This window comes from Cyprinus carpio, chromosome A19 (assembly GCF_018340385.1).
Source record: "Cyprinus carpio isolate SPL01 chromosome A19, ASM1834038v1, whole genome shotgun sequence".
Classification (NCBI taxonomy): domain Eukaryota; kingdom Metazoa; phylum Chordata; class Actinopteri; order Cypriniformes; family Cyprinidae; genus Cyprinus; species Cyprinus carpio.
Genome location: NC_056590.1, coordinates 23,678,133 through 23,701,498, shown reverse-complemented (window position 1 = coordinate 23,701,498; position 23,366 = coordinate 23,678,133).

The following is a 23,366-nucleotide window of genomic DNA, read 5'->3' as shown; positions in this document are numbered from 1 at the left end:
TCTACACTAAACTGATAATAATTTTCATGATATAGCTAATATAAAACACTAACGACTAAAATTAATTGCATGTGAATGTAGGTATGTCAACATTATAGATAGATATCTAGATAGCTAGATAGATTCAAATATTAATATTCAGCAGTTCATTTGATAAACAAAATGAGTTGACCCCCACCCCCCCCCCCCCCAAAAAAAAAAACAAAAAAAAAATATTGGTTACTTTCCCATTACATACATGGCTGATATAAAAATAAATGTATAAAAATAAATATTTAGAAAATTTTAAATATAATAAACAATTTAAATAAAACACTAATACATAAATTCATGTACATGCACAATCAAAGGAATAGTTCACCCAAAAATTACAATTCTGTAATTGTTTGCCTACCCTCATGTTGTTCCAAACCTGTATGACTGATTTTCGTCTGTGGAACTCAAAATAAGATATTTTAAAAACATACAATGTACATACAATGAAGTCAGTAGGGACCAAAACATCACTGGACTCCACTGACGTTCATTATATAAGTTGCCAATGTTTCATGAGTCAGATGTGTTTTTATGTTCAGATGTTATTGAGGTGAAATTGTCTTCAGTTCCATGAATTCCCACACTGATGTCACTGAATGACTTCCTCTAATTTATTCTCAACTCACAAACAGTCTTTAGGGAGCCGGCCGCAGTGTCTGTGTGTGTCATTAGTCGCTCTCTCAAACGAGTTAAAAAGGTTTCTCAGGAATCAGACAGATTATCACATACCGAGAATGCATGTAATCTAAAGGGATTTCTTTTCATTAATTCTATGATGCTCTTTTTGTTTCTCTTATCTCACATATTCTGACTCACACACACAAACATGCTGAGCAGTTAACTCAAATACAGATTCATCTTTGCATGAGGCAGGGACAGATCCTTAGCCAGAACTGGCTCAGTGAGCACAGTCTAGCCATAGAAAAAACAGTCATGAACAAACATGAGTCTAAACGCAAGAATGAATTTATAGTCACAGCAAAGGTGAGGCTGAAACTGCAAGAGAAATATCATATGCCCCTATGTTACTTAACACTAAACAAATATAATTAGAATTCTCTCTGTCTTTAAATATTTTGAATTATGCTGACATAATAAAGATTAAAAGTTGTATTTCCATAGACCAAGTCTGTTACTGTCAGAACAATTATTTTAAATACACTATTGCATAAATCAAATAATTCTATCATAATGACATCCTCCTTTCAGGAACTGAGCAATTAAACATATTCACTTTTTATCATTTCATATTATGTTTTGCTATGTTTATGTCAGTAGAAGGTGAAAGCACTTTTACAATAATTTTTGATATAGTAAACCATAGCAAATAGTTATATTACTAATGAAAATTATATTACTAATATTACTTTCCTTAACAGTCATGCCAATTATGTTGATAATTGAAAGAGATACAAGAGATGTACTGAATATGAAAAAGAGCTATTAAGAGAGAAGAGAGAAGTAAAATCAGGAGAAGTAAAAATGAAACACATACTCACCCAGCCACTACAGCGCATATGACCACCTGACCACTACAGTCACCTTCAAATTAGGGTTTAAAGACTAAGAGCTGTTCTGAAGGTCTCTGAAAATTGCTGGTTTCTGGACAAAACACTGTTTGATGTGATTCTTCAATTTTATTAGTCCCAGGCAACCCTTCACAAATGCACACACAGGTTTATATGGTGCTGTTTTCAGAGACAGGTGGTGATTTGAGTGCATGTGAGTGTGTTTTGTATAGTTGGGGACAATGTTACTGTGGACCGTGTTTGTGTGAATTGCTTGAAGGGAAAGTGGACGGTTAACTGGTTTGGTAGCTGTGATTTCCAGGACACTAACAGGTGGTTTGACTGACCACCCCATCACACACACTCTCTCCTGCTGAGAGGGACAGAAAGTGGTCTTATGGTGGTTTGTCAGCCTGGGTATTTAATCCAGTACAGAAAGCCATGTGTACAGTGACAGCAGGTGTTCTTCACACAGCTGCTCATTTATACACACACTTTTTTTATGGTCCTTGAAAAAAGTAATATTATGTATTGATTCGATTAACGCGTATACGCGTTTTGGGGTTTTTTCTCCTGATAACCCCGAAAAGACTTAAATTACACTTTCAGTTTTGATCGTACAGAGAAGAGCAATACATCAATCGAATCTGTAAAGGGTCTACTTTTTTTTGTATACAGACATAATAACAACAAAACTTTGTGCACTTATAAAATAAAGATAACAAACAGGAGTGCTGTCTGCAGCCTTTGTCTGCGCTGATCTTCAGATACAAATGCGTCATTAAAATGAACTGTAACTCAGTGAATACTCAACGAAGAGACATGAGAGAGATATCTATAGAAAGCCTGACATGTCTACTTTTAAACTAAACGAGTGCTGCTGAAAACAAATATTCTGTGATAAAGTAATCCATATGAAAACCACCCCGATGTCCGTTTTGCAAGTCTTCCTTCATTATCTTCTAATGCGACCACGCCCCCGCGCCGAGCGCGCTTTTGAGATTCAAATGTTTCACTGAAGCGCGCGGCTTTTGAATACGCCCACACAACAGAAGACAACGCAGCGAGATTGTTCTTCAAGTTTTTTTTATTTTACTGTTTGCTCCGCGATGAGAGGAATAAGACATAATTCACCCCAAAAAGATGTGATGTGGTTGAGGATTTGAGATTTGGATTTCCTCAGAAAAAAGAATGAAGCACTTTATTCAGCATAGATCATAAACATGAGTAAGTCTCTTTTTATTTATTTATATACTTGTACTAGTTTTCACATAACGTGTAAACATTTTACTAGTTAGACTTTTTCCAAAGACTTTTTCCAAACTATAATTCCTGACTAAAATGTATAATCAAGTGAAATATATGAAGTTTCAATAACAATATACACTACTATACCATTCAAAAGCTTGATGTACATAATATAAATGTAACAATAAATGTAACTGTAAACAAATGTAACAATCATTGCTGTTCTTTCAATTTATCCCCCCTAAAAAAAAACCTAAAAAAAATATTCTCAGCTCTTTTCAACATTAATAATAATAATAATAATAATAATAATAATAATAATAATAATAATAATATAATGATAATAACAATAAATGTTTTTTTTAGTAGAAAATAAGATTGTTAAAAGGATTTCTGAAGGATTGTGTGACTGGAGTAATGATGCAAAAAATTCAGTTTGAAAGTCAGCTTTGATTGTTTCCTAATAAACTGTTTAAACTGCACTCACAAGTGAATATTAAATTATGTGTTGTGGGATAATTAAATATATTCTAAATAAACTACAAACATAAAATTATATCCATTTATTTTGTCCTCACCATTCTTTCTTGTAACTCATCCCTCTCAGTGACACAGCTGACTGAATGGCTCATTATGCAGCTCATTATGCAGGCCTTTGTCTTCTCAGGTGTGAATTCATGATAGTTGACGCCTACTCGCATATGACTTTTTACCAAAAAAAGTGTCTTAGAAAATTTAAATCAATATATTGTTTTCTGTAAGTGAGTAAACAAGATGATTTTCACATCATTTAGAAAAAAAAAAATTCTAGGCTACAAGCTCCAGTTCTCCAAATTCCTGGGAACCAATTTTCTATATGTTTTATTGCCTTATTCAAGTGATTTAAACATTTTTATTTTTTCACTAACCACGCATAACATTTTTTTTCTCAAAAACACAATCATGTACATACATGCTGCTCACATATTATTATAGCCCAGTGTCTGCTGATTACAGTGCGATTAGACTTTAGCCATTTAGATATTTATAAGAAACTGAAAAAAGCACAAATGTCGGGGCATGACAAAACTTCTCCAGGCCCCAAAAATACCCTTAGACTCCAGAGGTTTAATAACAGCTATGAAATTCAGGTATTAAATGTGTAACTCTGACACAGTGTTGTATGCCCCTTTAAAAAGGTACTGTAGCGGTACCATTGTACATTAATACAGTATTATCAGATGAATACACCATGGTACTTTGATGAGCATACAATATTTAAAAAAATTAAAAGGGAAGAACTTGGGAGACCCTTTTTTTAGAAAGATGCAAACATACTCTAAAACTAGAAATTCATCTAGAATTTTTTTTGTGCAACCTAATAATTAATTAGTGTTTTCAAAAGTAATTTAAAAACAATTTTATTAATTTTAATTTTAAAACAATATTGATAATATTAATTTAAATCATTTTAAGTTGTGGCATACTGTAAAATGAAGAGCACACATTTCATCATGTGCAATTTTTGTTTTGTGTAACTTAGTAATTAATACAATTTCAATTTTAAAATAAGTAAAATAACTGTAAAATATTTAAAATAATTTAAAATAACAAAAATAAATTTAAATACAATTAATTAATTACGGACGTTGTCTGGGTGTATACTGGGTATATAATTAAATTAAAAGTGCATTTTTGTGTAACTTAATTTATTAATAATTTTTTTTTTTTAAATTAAATAATTTTAACATTTTGAAAATAAGGATTTGGTCCCACTTTAAGAAATTATTTTGACGGAAAAAATAAGTTAATAAAACAGTTTTTATTAATTAAAAAACGGTTTGATATTAAATTGCTACATTATATTTCTCAGCAAGCGGGGGTAAAATATTTATTGTCTTTTTGTCATTTTACCAATAGCTAAGCAAAATGTAGACTAGTGCAGGTTAATTACTAAGCAAATTGAAGCAAATTTGTGATATAAAACATGTTAATATAATTTGTAATTTGAAAATCGTTCTCACTATTTTTTCACTAATAGTCTTTGACCCCAATGTTCATCAGGTTTACATTCACAGCACTTGTTTCCACTGCAAGCCCCTCAGCTCAAGCCCCCTGACAAGACTGACCTGGCCCATAATCCATCATTGTCTGAAAGCTCTGCCTCAGCTGACCAGTGCGTTCCGATGCCAAACAGAAAGCTGTAGTAGTACAAACATTCATAACATCACAATGAGAAGGGCTCCAGCTCTCACAGGCTGTTGTGACATATGACAGATGATTCTATGCACTTTATGAGAGGATAACAGCAGGCAAAAGTGATGTTGGAGATAGTGAACTCGACCGTGAAATTTGCTCCTTCCTAGTCTCTCTCTCTTTTCTCTCTTGCTCTTATCTGAAACACACATGTGTGCCTGCATCTCTTCAATAAGGGACATCCAACACGCTCTTTCAAAATGGCTGCCCCATGAGGGCTTTTCAGCAATGTGACCACCCCATTTCTGGCTTGAGGCTGTCTCATCCAGACATTCCCTCTCTTTTTCTCATTTGCTTTATCTCAACATCTCTCACACACACACTTCCAAACAAGCTTATTTATCACCAGCCATCTTTGCCTCTGTCTTTCTCTGTCTATGGTCAGTCTAGCAAGCTCATACTCCACAAGGCTTTTCAGTGAGAAAGACTGTCACAAAATTGATTCATGGACCAATACTGATTCAGCCAGTAGGCTACTTTGGACTAGCTTTGTTTCATCTGGACTAATTAAAAACAAGCAATCAAAATAATTATGACTTAATTAGCACTATACTGGATTACATGCATCAGCGTCGAAGGGTTAAATGAGCCAAAGCTCAAATTTAATGACAACATTAATCTTTTTATTCTTTGCTGTCCGCTATAGCCGTACCCCAAAGTTTAGTTCCATTTCCCATGGAACCACTGAGGCCTTAAATCACACGGGCTGTTGGAAAACCTACTGTATACAGAAAAAAATGGGCGGGTTTTTTTAAATGGATGTTTAATTAAAAAAACGAGGATTGCATTTAAATGGGTCATTTTCATCTGCTGAAAGGATGTTATGCTAATTTGAGTTATTGCAGGAGTTTATTTGTTTCAGTCTGAACTGCAGGTGTAGTTTGTGCAGCTGTGATAATAACTTTACAAACCTTGTAATTGGATCTCTCTTAACTCACTTCAGCTGCTAAATGCTGATGGACCGGATTGATTTTTAGGGTCAAATGCATAAACTGTGTGGTTTTATAACTTTACACTCCACGGAGTACCTCTAGTTTTCAAATCAGAGTAAAATTGCTACTGTAAATACATTGCAGGTGGCAATGACCTAAGCATGAGGTGTCTGCTGAGCTAGAGCTGTTTTATGGGTAGCAATTGGGCAGATTTCTGGCTGCTGGCTCCCTATTCTGCTCCTTGCTTGTTTATGTTGAGGGATCGCCATGCTCAGTGGGATAGACCCTGAACTCATTCACTTCACTTCATGCTAAACACCAGTCCACTCCAGTTTCACACAAACAACAAAGGCCCTGTTAACAAAATACGGAAGTTTCCTCAATAGCTGCGTTCCTGAATGCAGATTTAGCTTTGTTTTTGCCTGTTAATGCAAGGTAATGCTAATCCATAGTCACTACAGCAATGCAAGAACCAGTGCTGAGGAAGCTTTTGAAGTGTTGGGGTAAAATTAATTAATAAAAAAAAAAAAAAAAAAAAAAAATTATTTTTCTGTTTTTAACATTTTAAAATATAATTTTAACTTATTCCTATGATGGCAAAGCTGAATTTTCAGCAGTCATTACAGTTTACTGTTCTCATTCAGAAATCATTCTAAATATGTTTGCATTGGTACTTAACAGTAACATTTCTTATTATTGTCACTGTTGAAAACAGTTTGTGCTGCTTAATATTTTGTGTGAAAACTGTTGATACATTTGTTTTCAGGATTCTTTGAGGAATACAATGTTCACGGCAGTACATATATGTGTAATTAGGAACTGGTAGCTTTCCAAGCTATATCATATACCACATTTTTATTGAGCTACATTAGGATCAAAAACAAATTCAGAACGAAAAAAAAAAACTAAAACTAAAAAAAAAAATAATATAATCGAGAAGGGTCTGGCTGCAGACATGCACTTGCACTCTGAGGCCATGTCCACACGCACACAGGTACTTTTATAAACTAAGTTTTTACTTATTTAGTTTTTTAAATAAAAAAAAATCTCATGAAAATGCAAATGCATGCTATGATGCACTGTCAAGAGCATGCCAGCGCCAACAGGTCGGGCGATATAATCTCACACCGTTAAAATCAGAAGCCTGAAAATAAATTCCATTATGCGGAGATAACAGCGCTGGCTCTGACGTCACAAGCCAAAAACACTCCAGTTTTTCGCTGTCTACACGAAACACTGCAACCAGAGTTTTTTGAAAATATCACCCCTGGCAGGCGTTTTTTCAAAAATGTTTTGTTTCGGTGACCTGGTGCTGCGTTTGCATGTGGACGAACGGCCAAACTGTGTATGAAAAAGTTGCGTTCTTAAAAATAACCTCTTTCGTGTTGAAAGGGTCTCAGACCCCTTGCCGATTTTGCATTTTTTAAAATATTTTTTGAATCAGATTAATACACCCACAGTACTTTGATGAGCATACAATATTTAAAAAAATTAAAAGGGAAGAACTTGGGAGACCCTTTTTTTAGAAAGATGCAAACATACTCTAAACTGGAATTCATCAAGAACATTTTTGTGCAACCTAATAATTAATTTGTATTTTCAAAGTAATTTAAAATAATTAAAACAATATTGATAATATTAATTAATCATTTTAAGTTGTGGCATACTGTAAAATGAAGAGCACACATTTCATCATGTGCAATTTTTTGTTTTGTGTAACTTAGTAATTAATAAAATTTTAATTTTAAAATAAGTAAAATAACTGTAAAATATTTAAAATAATTTAAAATAACAAAAATAAATTTAAATACAATTAATTAATTATACTGGGTGTATACTGGGTATATAATTAAATTAAAAGTGCATTTTTGTGTAACTTAATTTATTAATAATTTTTTTTTTTTAAATTAAATAATTTTAACATTTTGAAAATAAGGATTTGGTCCCACTTAAGAAAATTTATTTTGACAAAAATAATTAATAAAACAGTTTTATTAATAAAACTGGTTTGATATTAAATTGCTACATTATATTTCTCAGCAAGGAGGGGGTAAAATCTTTGTCTTTTTGTCATTTTAACAATAGCTAAGCAAAATGTAGACTAGTGCAGGTTAATTACTAAGCAAATTGAAGCAAATTTGTGATATAAAACATGTTAATATAATTTGTAATTTGTAATTTGAAAATCGTTCTCACTATTTTTTCACTAATAGTCTTTGACCCCAATGTTCATCAGGTTTACATTCACAGCACCTTGTTTCCACTGCAAGCCCCTCAGCTCAAGCCCCCTGACAAGACTGACCTGGCCCATAATCCATCATTGTCTGAAGCTCTGCCTCAGCTGACCAGTGCGTCCGATGCCAACAGAAAGCTGTAGTAGTACAAACGTTCATAACATCACAATGAGAAGGGCTCCAGCTCTCACAGACTGTTGTGACATATGACAGATGATTCTATGCACTTTATGAGAGGATAACAGCGTGGCAAAGTGATGTGGAGATAGTGAACTCGACCGTGAAATTTGCTCCTTCCTAGTCTCTCTCTCTTTTCTCTCTTGCTCTTATCTGAAACACACATGTGTGCCTGCATCTCTTCAATAAGGGACATCCAAACACGCTCTTTCAAAATGGCTGCCCCATGAGGGCTTTTCAGCATGTGACCAGCCCCAGTTCTGGCTTGAGGCTGTCTCATCCAGACATTCCCTCTCTTTTTCTCATTTGCTTTATCTCAACATCTCTCACACACACACTTCCAAACAAGCTTATTTATATTTATGGATTTTTGCTTTTTTATTTATATGTCTATGGTCAGTCTAGCAAGCTCATACTCCACAAGGCTTTTCAGTGAGAAAGACTGTCACAAAATTGATTCATGGACCAATACTGATTCAGCCAGTAGGCTACTTTGGACTAGCTTTGTTTCATCTGACTAATTAAAAACAAGCAATCAAAATAATTATGACTTAATTAGCACTATACTGGATTACATGCATCAGCGTCGAAGGGTTAATGAGCCAAAGCTCAAATTTAATGACAACATTAATCTTTTATTCTTTGCTCTGCATTAGCCGTACCCCAAAGTTTAGTTCCATTTCCCATGGAACCACTGAGGCCTTAAATCACACGGCTGTTGGAAAACCTACTGTATACAGAAAAAAATGGGCGGGTTTTAAATGGATGTTTAATTAAAAACGAGGATTGCATTTAAATGGGTCATTTTCATCTGCTGAAAGGATGTTATGCTATTTGAGTTATTGCAGGAGTGTTTATTTGCAGTCTGAACTGCAGGTGTAGTTTGTGCAGCTGTGATAATAACTTTACAAACCTTGTAATTGGATCTCTCTTAACTCACTTCAGCTGCTAAATGCTGATGGACCGGATTGATTTTTTAGGGTCAAATGCATAAAACTGTGTGTTTTATAACTTTACAGTCCACGGAGTACCTCAAATCAGAGTAAAATTGCTACTTGTAAAATACATTGCAGGTGGCAATGACCTAAGCATGAGGTGGCTGCTGAGCTAGAGCTGTTTTATGGGTAGCATTGGGCAGATTTCTGGCTGCTGGCTCCCTATTCTGCTCCTTGCTTGTTTATGTTGAGGGATCGCCATGCTCAAGTGGGATAGACCCTGAACTCCTTCACTTCACTTCATGCTAAACACCAGTCCACTCCAGTTTCACACAAACAACAAAGGCCCTGTTACACAAATACGGAAGTTTCCTCAATAGCTGCGTTCCTGAATGCAGATTTAGCTTTGTTTTGCCTGTTAATGCAAGGTAATGCTAATCCATAGTCACTACAGCAATGCAAGAACCAGTGCTGAGGAAGCTTTTGAAGTGTTGGGGAAATTTTTAATAAAAAAAAATTTCTGTTTTTAACATTTTAAAATATAATTTTAACTTATTCCTATGATGGCAAAGCTGAATTTTCAGCAGTCATTACAGTTACTGTTCTCATTCAGAAATCATTCTAATATGTTGCATTCGTACTTAACAGTAACATTTCTTATTATTGTCACTGTTGAAAACAGTTGTGCTGCTTAATATTTTTGTAAAAAAATTGTGATACATTTGTTTTCAGGATTCTTTGAGGAATACAATGTTCACGATAGTACATATATGTGTAATTAGAAACTGTAGCTTTCCAAGCTATATCATATACACATTTTTTATTGAGCTACGTTAGGATCAAAACAAATCAGAACTAAAAAAAAACTAAAACTAAAAAAAAAAATAATAATAATCGAGAAGGGTCTGGCTGCAGACATGCACTTGCACTCTGAGGCCATGTCCACACGCACACAGGTATTTTTATAAACTGAGTTTTTACTTCTTTTGTTTTTTTAAATAAAAAAAAATCTCATGAAAATGCAAATGCATGCTATGATGCACTGTCAAGAGCATGCCAAGCCAACAGGTGGCGATATAATCTCAACCGTTAAAGACATGTTGGTCAATCAGAAGCCTGAAATAAATTCCATTATGCGGAGATAACAGCGCTGGCTCTGACGTCACAAGCCAAAAACTCCAGTTTCGCTGTCTACACGATAACACTGCAACCAGAGTTTTTGAAAATATTCACCCTGGCAGGCGTTTTCAAAAATGTTTTGTTTCGGTGACCTGGCGCTGCGTTTGGATGAACGGCCAAACCGTGTAGAAAAAGGTGCGTTTTTAAAAATAACCTCTTTCGTGTTGAAAGGGTCTCAGACCCCTGCGATTTTGCAATTTTTTAAAATATTTATTTCATTTAATTTGTTTTTTTTTTTTATTGAATTTCTCAGAATTTTACAACAGTAGCCAGGTGGTGGAGATAAGAAAAAAGAAACATAATTACAATGTCACGTGCAATCGCCACTCTCCGCTACCTGGGACGTCATTTGCAATCGACGCAAAAGGTGCGTGTTGCCAATGGAGATAAGACGTTAAGAGATGTCTCTCGTTAAGCATTTTCCTCCCGTCGAAAGCCATAAACACTTAATATGGCTTAATGTATTAAGATTAAGTGCTATTAAAAGATTTGAAATTCGATACACAGTTTATTACATTCGATATACAGTTAAGTTCATATTCTGCTGTTCTCTGGCTTCAGATTTGCGGGTCTTGTCTTTTTCTCCTACATGTGACTTGCAGGACCCTGTACGTTATGGTAATAAATTATTTTTAATCTTTTAACCACTACAGCGTTTCCATTGGCAACACACACCATTTGTGTCGATTGCAAGTGACGTCGCAGGTAGCAGAGAGTGCAGGTGGCGATTGCAAGTGACATTGTAATTTTGTTACTATTTGCTTGTCTTCACCACCTGGCTACTGTTGAAAAATGTTGAGAGATTCAATGTAAACAAACAAACAAACAAACACATAAATAAATAAATAAAATTAAAATAAAAAGAGATTTTAAGTGAAGTCACTTGTGGAAGTGCAGGTGTCTGAGAGTGCAAGTCTGAGAGTGCAAGTGCATGTCGGCAGCCAGACCCTACTGTAATTATCAGAGTAAAAATCACAACCATTTCCAAACATGCATAAATCACTACTATAGAGTATGCAAAATTTGCATTGCCAAGATTCGGACGACAAATGCCCCTCCGTAATCTGTTGTGACATTAGCTTTGCTTTGGTGATTTATCTTGAAACCGACAGTGTGACATTTAAGGTTCAATATTCAGTAATTGTTTTATGAATAACCATGAGCCATTTAAATAAAGATGCTTCATCAGAACTTGGTTATTTCATTTAATCCATATTTAATCCGCGGCTTCTCTAAAAAATGTTGTTTGGTGGCTTTGGCCATTAAGTGCTTGTCTGTCTTTGTCACGCGCACCAACACACTCACGGTTTATCTGAAATAGCACGTTCAATCCTCTGCCTCACAAAACCTCACCTACCGCCCTTAAATTCACTCTTTTAGCCTTGCTTTTCACAGCACATCAACTTTCTTCCATCCTTGCGATTTTATAAGGCTGCCATAAAAAAAGCATTACCAGGTGGGGCAGAGCGAGATAGAAAGCTAAATTTATATTAGAAAATAGCTGGAATTCTTTTGTCTTTTTGTTCTTTGCCTTGATCGCATGCCCTCCCGGTACGCCATAGTGACAGCTCGCTGCGTCTGTGCTATATCATCGCTCAAATGCTGGGAACGTTTGTCAAATGTTCCCAAATAATGGAGCTTTGGTGGCAAACTCAGCCACCAGGATTAAGACGAAGGCGCCGTGATACAAATTGAATCTGCAAAGAGTTTGAAACATCCTGACAGATCTTTTTCTCTCTTTATTCTGTACTTTTCCTTCTCTGCCCTAGACTGAGGAAGGGAATTATGCAGTTTTATAAGGCCCAAGGCCAAGTATGCAATTATGGTGTGTGCTGTGATGGGACCTAAACTATATACAGTATATAGTTGTGCATGTGTGGGCTAGGGTGGGGGCGGTGGTGATGCAATAAAAATTAGTTATACATTGTAAAATTAAAGAGAGTTGGCTCATGTATGGTCATTTATTGGAGTCTGGGTGTATATGGCTGGGCAAAAGCCAAAATTAGGTTATAAAATCAAGGCACAGTCAAGTATGGGAGCAGAGCTGAAACCTTAGCCCTGGAGACTGTACCAGTAGAGGTAAAAATTCAGCTAGTTTTAATATAGCAGCTTCAAGGAAGAGTCATCTGAGCAACATACAATATCAAACCTTCATTTGCACACAGGTTGGATATGAGATAATCCTATTTGACATCTCCGACCTTAACTGTGTACATCTTAGTGTAACAAACCACAATTTCAGAAATAAATGTATGAGAGCTCTCACTGGGGCAGTACCTTTTTAAAAGGTAAGGTTTATATTGACACCTTAAAGGTTCATATTAGTACCTAAAAGGTAAAAAGTGTGAACAGTGAGATATATAGTTGCCTTTACCTTTTTATTTTCTTTTCTTCTGAGGTGGAAATGGGCTTCAATAGTTCGGTACACACTCAAAGATAGAGAGAGCTCAATCATATCAATACAGAGTGAAACCACAGATATTTAAATGCTTTAACACACTTAATTCCTGTAGGAGTACAAAGCAGATAGTTTAACACAGAAAGACAGCTGGCTGGCAGATCAGTAGTGTGGGAGTTTGCTTGTCTGCACTGTACAGCTGTAAAGCCATTGACATGCTTCCAGAAAATCTAAATAGTGTTGATTTCAGTATTAGTGTACATAGTCTTACATAGTGTGTGTGAGTGCCAAGTTTGTGTTTCAGTTTGTGTAAATGCAACAGCCTGGCCTAAAAAAGTCCCTCTCCTTTCCATAGACATGATTGGCTCTTGTTTCCCACCCATTTCACGCTATCTTTGCTCTCTAGTTCTCTCTGTCCTTTAACACGGGAGCTGAATTCATTCTGTCAGGTCATGCTGCAGTGAGCATTAGGACAAAAAGCAAGTGTGTAAATCTGCCCATTAACCTGTAACACAGGAGAAAAAAAAACATTTTACCATGCCAGAAAGACTTGTTTGCCACAGTTTCATTGTGGGGTTTCGTTTTTTTCTTCTTATAAAGCACTGGAGAATCCTCTAATGTCTATAATTGCCGCTCGTTCTCACCATTGTCCACATGGCTCTCTGTGTGAAGGTTTAAGCTGTTCTTGGATGTCTTATGATGTGAGGTTCAGTGATGAATTACAGTCTCAGCCTCATTCAAAGGGGAGAAGTAGGGCTGACTTGTTACATGTAAACATTACAGTCTCTCGGCAGCTCAGGGAAGTCTATGTTTACGTTGCGAGACCTGAACAATTCATCCTACCTTCATAAAAGTCTGGTTTGTAGGGTATTTTTGAGCCATGAGGCCAGTTAATGATTACCTTTACTCCTTCTATCACCTCAGACTTTAGGAATGTAATTCTTACACACCACTCCCAAAGTACAACAAATATTAGCCTACCATATATTTACAGTGCTGACTATGTGTGATGTCATTTTTAGTTGTGAGCCGTTTTGGAGAAACTTTATTATAAGTAAAGAACTGAAATATTGACTGTAATGATATTTTTTCATAAAAAAGTTGCAGCTTTCAAATTATTTTTTTTTCTTCCAAAATTCAAACAATATGGTCTTTAATGTGGCTTGACAAATCAAAAAGAAGTGTGGAGCGCCCGTGAACTGCTTCTCTAGTCCTCTTACTACTAGTTATGCACACAAAAAACATTGGAGGTCATTTGTAAGACACTGAACATCTTACTGAAACGTACAATCTCTTGTGTTACCCATGTTTCAACTGCAAAAAGACATTTAACCAGTTTGTTAACAACACATCACCTGCAGTTACAATTCATTGAAGGTAAATAGGTCAAAATAATTAGTTTCGAGAAGAGCATATGTAGTAATTTGCAGAATATGATCAATCAAATGATATAAGAAATTTGTTTACAATAATTAGAGGCCATTTTCTCAATAACAAGTTTTAATGACAACCACTATTATTGGCTACCTGAACAACAGTTTAATAGTTACTTCATAATAATACTTTAATAGTTTAATCACTTTTTCATTCAGTGCTCAAAACTCAAAATAGGTTTCTGGGTTTCAAAATACTCAAAACTATGGAGCAGGTCACATATTTCCCTGTGTCATATATGCTGAGGTAGGAAGTTCAGCAGCATCAGCCCTCCTGTGTCACAGGAAACAAATGGTGTCTGCTGTTTATCATCGCTCTGTGATAAATGAGTGTTTGGCAGCAACTTGATATGACCCTTCAAACCAACATAATACCTGGTATAGGGGTGAACACAGACTGGCTGTAAGTACAGCCTTCCTGCAGCTCTGGTGGGTCATGACCTCAACGTGGCCCAGAGATAACTTCTAAATATATCTCACGGAAACAGAGGCTGGACAGTTAGTGGGCAATGCTTGACCTTGTCTATTGAGTTTCTGTGGGGTAAAAAGATCTGGGAAAGGAGTTAGACGTCACAATTTACCCACTTACATAGCTAATGACAATCTAGATTTTTCTTAAGAAAATGTGAGTGTTTTTTGCCTAAAATGTAAAACTCCCTAGCACAATGTTAAGCTGTATTTCATCTGAAATTTTAGGCCAATTTAATGAGGATTTCCTGTGTGAATGCAACTTTTATAGCACTGAAAAAGAAAAACCCAGGTTCAGTTCCATTAACTTCAGCCAAGACCTCTGTGTGCAATTTATGTTGGTTTTCACTTTCTATGCTGAGATTAGAGAAAGAGGACATGTGGTGGGCTTTCATTTCCCTTTGTTGTTGTAAACACAGGCAAGGACACACACACACACACACACACACACACACACACAAGCAAATGCCTTGTCCCTGCCACCTTTCATTAGGGTTTTATGAGGTGTGGTGACAATGACCAACCCTGCCATGGAGACTGGTTCCACATCCCCCATGCAGGAAATCAAAGACAATCTCCCCATCTCTCCCCATCTCCCTCTTCCAGGAGGAAACTACTTGCTGTAGCCAGTAGCGCTTCAGGGCATGTGTCTCTGTGATTTGTGGCAGTTCAATATTGTACGGTATTCTGATTTGGAATAATTTTTTTATAAGTCAGAAGAACCAAAACGCAAAAGAGTCTGAGCTTTAGTGGCTAGATTCTTTGTATTTGTCTAGCAAACTTCTTTTGTAGTTTTGGCACGACCAAACAAAATCCTCACATTTTCATGGACATTGTGTTTATAGAGACCTTTTCTGTATAAGGCTGATCATTTAGTGGTTGTGACTTACATTACTGCAAGAGTTTTGTGTCTCTATTTATACCAAAGGCTTGTGGTTGGCTGCTAAATGTCATAGTATCATCAGAAACTACTGGGTTCTCAATGGGATGAATTACGGGCTAATGCTTAAAGAATTTTGTGCTTTAACCTCCCACCTTTACATCTCTTGTTCGTTGTGATCCAACTCCATCACTCATTTCTTGTATGAAAACTGCTGCGTTTAGCCAGAACATGCTGTGGTGGCAGAAAGGAAATGAACACGTTGGCTAAATGCATCACTGACCTTGGGAGGGAAGAAACTTTTGTATAAAGTGTGGAGTTGGGACTTTATGTATTTGAGATCAGTTGTACAGGTTGCACTGATTGCATGATACAAAATATTTACATTATATTACAAATTTACTGCTAAATCCATCAGTGTAAACATGTGAAACACAGATAAGCTGATAAATATCTCTCACTGAAACTCTGTTTTAAGTAGGTCAACAAATGACTTCAATCAAATGGGTCAGCGGTACATTGATGGGTGAATCACATGTTGATGTTAAATGGATGTTTTTTCAGCCTTGTAATGTTCTAAACACTCTGATAATGTTCAAAAGCACCTATTCATTTAGAGATAAATAAAGCAGCTCTCTTCATAAGCAAGTCACTGAGTCATTCATTCAGATTATTCAATTTATTCAGGAACGTAACAAGTGACTCTTAAGGGACAGATTTATGTTTAAGGGATAAAACGAGAAATATAAAGTTGGATCAGTTGAGCAAATTGTGCTGCAGAAATAAATCACAACAGAATAGAAAAGGTGTAGTAGAAGAATTTATTGTTTTTGCATTACCCGAGAAACTTGTATTTGTTTCTTGGAACTATTGTGTTTGCTCGCAAAACTTTTGTGATGGAAATAATAAGCAGTAGGTGCAAAAAACATAATACTTTAGCAAGAAAATGCTATTTTTTTGTGAGAGAATGCAAAAGCATTGAAATCAAAATTTTCCTCCCATCTAATAATTTTTTTTCCCCATTACCACGCCCCCTTTAGGGCTCTGTACTTTTTAACATACATAGTTAATCAGACAAAGAGATGAAAAAAATCACTGACCATCCAATCTGAATACAAGACAGATTTTTGAAGGAACCTCATAAAGCTGCTTAATTTCTGACGGACTGGAGCTGGAGTTAAATTTCAGTCCCCAAACTTCATTCTAGAATACGTCTTCTCTTCCTACTTTTTATGCGCCTGGTGTCATTCATCAAAAAATAATGACAAAATTGGTTCTGGAGGCAACGTAAGGTCGTGACCATGCGTATTTGAACATTGAATATATGTGTGCGTGTGTGTGTGTGTGTTAAGAGCTCGTCCAGCTCCCACTACCTGTCTAATCTCTACAGAGTCTTAGGAATTAATCCATCATATTGATGACTTACTGCTGTGCACATTTTCAGGTTTTTTAGTAGACTGTTAGGAGGCTTAATATAGCTTATTTGGCAATATCTGACAAGCAAGCACACAAAAGGTCTAACATTATCCTCATATTTTACATACCCCTATATTCTAAAACTTTATGTATGATGCCATTTCAAATAAATTAAACCCAACACATTTTAGAAGTTTCTTTTGTTGTGATTTTCAAAGCATCCCTGTCATCCAGTCTATCACTAGCTCATTGGAAAGGTCTGTGCATCTATGGCCTGAGGGCCAGAAATTCGTTCGGTCTTGTTATATGTGTCCTGGGCTTTCTTTATGTTTTGTGAGCTTTCTTTTCAGTGGAGCAGAATTAAAGCTCCAGCTGTGGCTGTGATTTACTGGACAGGAGGCAGAGACAGGAACTTGACTACAATGACTCTGGCATAAATTCTAGGCACAAATCACTGGCATAAACCATCCTACACACACGTAAAGCCACGTCTCCCTCCCCGGCCTCCAGACACCATGAGGTTGTCTGATTTTCTGAACCCCCTGGGAGATGACAGTCATATGTATAGTGTTTCCTCTTTTATTACGTGCTGGAATGAGGGCAGCTTTATGGACAGAGAAAGTTGAGGCCCATCCAAGGTTGAACTGGGTACACAAGTTATAATTGTAACCAAAATACTGTCTACGTCATAAATCAACAAAGAACTGCCATGTTTTTGAAAATGTGGCCTACATAGTCTCCATTTTGCTTGAAATAGAGCTTGGTTATGTATATGCACAGCACCCCTAGTGGCACCAGATGGAGTTGCAAAATAATGACAGATTCAAATTTGTTTCCCAAACACAAAAAGGGTCCTTGCTGAACAGTAGATTGTAGTATTTTAATGCACATGCATATAGGACTGGTCCGTACATTTGGAAGTGAGAATCTGCAATGATGTTTATATTTTGCTATACAAATTAGTATTGTATCTCAGAAACTGTGCTTGTTACTTGTTGCATTATTTTAATCCATCACTTCATGATACATAAAGAGACACATTTTCCTTGTTTTTTACCCATTATCATTTCAGTTTTATAAATATGAACAGTTCATAAAATACATATGCAAATAAATCTAAATGACAGAGAGAAAATTAATTATTAATTAATTATATGGCAAAGATAAGAAGACAATTAAAGAAAGCAATTACAGTTATTTTGGTCAAAAATGTATGTATTTATTTCTATTCCCAAGAACCATGGTAAAGAATCCACCAAATTATACTATAATTTTTAATTAAATTCACAACAATTTTACTAGTTTTACTAAGGGGTTGTCAATTAAATTATTAAATTGTATTATTATAAATCAGAATAATTCTAAATGTTATTTATAATTATTTTCCATACCAAACGGTATCATTTAAAAGCTGTATACTCACTCAGTAATAACCCTAACCATAAAATACATGACCATCATGGTCAAATAAAGCAATAAAGTTACAAATGAGCTATATGCTATTGCATATATGCTTCAAATAACTAGTATGTCGCGAAAGTCCAATGCATAGTTGATCCAGTATGTCAATGTGCTACAGCCTGCAGTAAGGAGTACCCCGATGCTATTTCTCAAACTTGCACCACTGGTTGAGACGTTGACATTTTGAGCCTGAAAGTGTCACAAAAAAAGAAACTGGGATAGGAGAAGTTATTTTAACATAAAAAAACTCTTAATTCTCACTTGAAATACAATACACTTCAAATACAGGAATAAATAGCAAAGTTTGGAAATCACGTTTTAAGTTTTTTGTCTGTATAACTCATAGTTTCACAATGGCTTCTGAAAGGTGGTTTGCTGTTACTTGAAAAATGTGTGCATGTGTGTGTTTGTGTCCCTGTCTGTATTGTTTTTTTCTGACAGCATCTCCTTCCTCATCTGATCGCCCATAAAGGCAGCTGCTGTTTTTGAATGCACAACTGACAGGTATTTTGGTTGACAGATGAAAGCAGAGAGATAGAGTGAAGAGTGTGTGTGTGAGAGAGAGAGAGAGTAGGAAAAAGAGTAAACAAGAGGGGGAAAAAAACAAGACAGTTCTAGAAAGATGTGCAGTGTAAATTTGTTTAATTTGCATGTGAGCAAGAAGAAAGCGGACCCTTTTGCAAGGTAATGTACGAGTACATTTATTTTGAACTAGAACATTTACTGTGTTAGACACTATCTGTAGAAGCCTAAATAGTTCTCAGAAAGCACTGAGTAACAAAAATGCCCCTAAACAGAATGATCATTTGCAAAATTAAGTGATAATGAAGTTTCTGAATCAAAGATGTGGATGAATAAATAAACACATCCAAAACATCTGCTTAATCTCTTCTATATTCTGCCATAAAGATTCATCTACACTCTGTGACACTCCATGAAACTGACAGCACTACTGGGAGAATAATTGCTCTGATAAACAGATCCAATGGAGAATCCAATAAACCCAAAGGCCCAACACCAATGCATTTATATTAATGGAAACACTCTGTTCTATTCTCCTTCATAACAGCTGCTGACAGCTTTTCCCTCCTATCAACAATTTTACATTCACTGCCTCTGAGACAAAAGATTTTATCTCGTTTCAGCGTTTGAGAAATAAATGAATTTATTCCCCACACTTCTCCACAAGCACTTCAGTAAATATAAGAATAGATAAGGAAAGAAAGCATAAACAGAAATGTGTTTAAAAGCTCTCATGCTAAGTGTGCCAAAAAGGTTAGAGGGACTTAAAAAAATAAATAACAAAACATTTGACTGAAAACAAAATGTCAGGGCATTTTTTTAAAACCATCTCGCACATGAGAGTTACGATTAAGAAACCACTGCTGTAACTTCAGTGTAAAAGTAAGAAAATGCAACATCTTCAGACAGATTTGCAGATGTTACCAGATCTGAATATCATTGATTTCTTACTGAATCATGTCTGCTATCAAGGTAGGCTGATGCAACAGAAAAAATCTTTTATTTTTTTAGACTTTTCAGAGATATTGAGTCTGTATTGTGAATTTGCACCAAAGCAGCTTAAAAGCATATTTTTTTCTTAACAATCACAGAACTAAATTGATGCCATTGGGGATAGAATCAAATATTGCATATAATCAAATCTACTGCCAATTTTACTTAAGTTTAAATCAGAGAATCATTCTTCAAATAAATCTGTGTTAACATTTACATATACTTGCAGGTTATGCTGTAAGGAAGGAAGAAACCTGTTGGCAACATTGCAATATTGACTGTGCTTATATCACAAGCAAAATCATCACCAAAAAACAAAAACAAAACAGTGAATACTGAATATAGCTCCGTCAGTGTATTCCTTTGACATACTTTTTGGTAGCTTCAAATTAGATAATAAACAACTTCAAACTTCAAACAACTTCAAATTTTGACAACTTCAAATTAGATAATAAATCCACCCACATGTCTTTCCCAATGCTTTCAACTACACCAGAATGCCATTTTTAACTTTCATATGCACAGACATTATTTTTTTTTGCTCTTTACTGAAATTACTGTAGAAGTGTCTTTCCTGGTCCTGCCTTCCCACATCTGTTTTGACATCTGCATGGTTTGTTTCCCCTGCGTGTGATATATAGCTGCCCTTATACCTGAATTTACTGCTTCAAAATGAGTAAAATGTGACTAGCTCTAATTGGTTTGCGGTCCTGTCTGGCTTAGGGGGGTTTCTGCTTGAGGAATTCATGTTTCATTTAAGGTGACGTTTTTCAGTTCAGAGAGCTGTTTCCAGCAGATGATATGTCTCTCTTTGTTTCTTTCTGGGCGGTGTTGGAAAGGAGAGACACTGGGCCTAGCGCACAGCTATTACAGTTATTCGCTTTCTGCTGTCCTTCTCAATCCCCGCACGTTTCTCTTTCTTCAGGAAAGAACTGTTCGTTCCATTTCCTACTCAATGCTCCACCTTCATCCACAGGATTATCTGCTTTACCTTATCTTTTTCTCTCCGCTACTTCTTCAATTTACTTTTATTTTTAAAGGGGCCCTAACAAACCCAAATGGCCAAATCTGCTGACGTTTTCAAAATTTCTATGCAAATTTCAGGGAAAGTTTTGTGGAATGACCCATTAAATCAGTTGTTTTGGATTCAGTTTTCAAGGTTATTTATGATAACGGTAATGATTCAAGCTTTTTGATTAACAGATAAATATTAATAGATTAATAAGACAATTCAATAAAATTATTGACATAATATAATATATAATATATAATTACAGTTTTTTTATTCACATATAGCAATTTCTCAGCAATGTCTACCTAATCAAATATTAGTTTTTTTTTTTTTTTTCACCAAAGAGGGTTATATTACATGAAGGAAACTAAATGTTAGTATTAGCATTAATTTCAATGATGGCTGACACATGACCCTTCGAAAGCTATGCCATTTAAAATCTTTACTAATCTTTACTCAGTTTGAAGTTTCTGATCCAATCATTTCAGCTGTAAATGCCATGTGACTCATTATCTGGGAGCTAAAGATGTCATGACAACACTGATTGGCTGATTGCACCAATTAAGTATTATATAAATCCTTTTTATTGCTTATTTGGAATAGCTCAGAAAAATGACTACACAGAAACAAACATTCAGAACAAATAAAACAAACCAGACAGCCAAGACAAGTATTGACATTTTTAATGTCAGTGTCTTCATGTTTCATAAGAGATACAGTAATTTCTTCTCACTCTCTGCCTGTCACGTATTGCTATGCAGAGGTAAGTGACATTAATATTACAGATGGCAGTCGGCTGCTGCAGAGTCTGCTGCTTTAGCAGGGAGAGCGGTGTAGTGCTTGCCTTTACAATTTAAACTGCTCTCAAAAGTAGATGGTTCAGCAGAGGGTCAGGGTGGCAAAGACAGTTGGAAATTTATTCAGTCCGCCCATGGGAGAGATAAAGATAGGGAAAATGTGGAAAAAAGAGAGAAACTGATCCTTTGCAATACTCACCCCAGCTGTGGGGAGGCTTCCTGGTGGTATATTGTAAAGCTACAGTGTCATGTTGTTAGCTAGTGGATAAGCAGGCTTTAACCTCCTCTAGACCTGCACCTGAATAGCCCTCTATCCTGAGAAAAAGCTATTTTTAATATTGGAGAAAAAGAATGTTGTTAACATAATAGGTAAGTATAACTTTAGTGCAATAGCCACTTTGCACTTTTGTTTCAGCTGTGCAAGAAAAACAACACAAAAAGCAACACATTTTTGCAGTGTAAAGATAATTAAATAAGTAGCTAAAGGGAAAGTTCACCAAAAAATGAACATTTTGTCATCATTTACTCACCCTCAAGTTGTTCCAAACCTGTATGAGTTTCTCTTTCTTCCGTAAAACACTAAAGAAGATATTTTGAAGAATGTGTATTACCAAACAGTTGGCAGTAGCCATTGACTTCCACTGTATGGAAAAATATAAAAATGGTTACCAAAATTCTGAGCCTGAAACTCAAATTGAAATTGAGTCAGGTCATTACAGCAAATCAGTTGATCCAGTTTACAAAAACTGTTTGAATGATTCCTTCATAAAACAGACTGATCAATTCTCAGTTCATTTTCGGTCACACAAATCTATTATATGACTTCAGAAGAACTGTAATAAAATGGGTCACTTTTATGATACATTTATGATGCTTTTGTGTCCTTGAAGCTTGATTAAAGCTTAACAGTCCCAGTTCTCTTTCACTTTCATTACTGAAAAACAAAACAAATTAAAAAAGAAAGAAAACCTAAATCAAAATTCAGTATGCAAATAATATCATGACATTACTGTTGGTTACATTTTGCACGCTTAACAAGTTTAAGTCAAAATAAGTTACATTTCTTATAAAGATTATAAAATCAAAGGTAGACAACACACCTAAGGCTGAAATGATCTACAAAACAAAGTCTGTGTGGAGTCTGTATTTTACTGTAAATGATTGAAATAAAAGTGAAAACAGGATTAAGTGTGACATTATACTGCGTTTTTGAGCCCTGGTTCCTTTTCCTTTCCTTGGTTTGTTTTAAAGCACAGTGAGACAGGATCCTCTGTGAGCTCTCTTTTCATCCTCCAAAGCCCTGTCTGCACTTTAATCACACAGATCCTTCTTCATTTCATTCCTTCATCACTAACTGACAACCTTTATTGTAATGTCCCACTAATTAAAAGCATAAATCTGTCATGCCAAAGTGTATTAACTGGGGCATTCCAGGTCGAAAAAGACTGAATGCAAGAGAAAAAGTAGATGAAGGAAAAAAAAAAAACGAGAGACATTCAGAC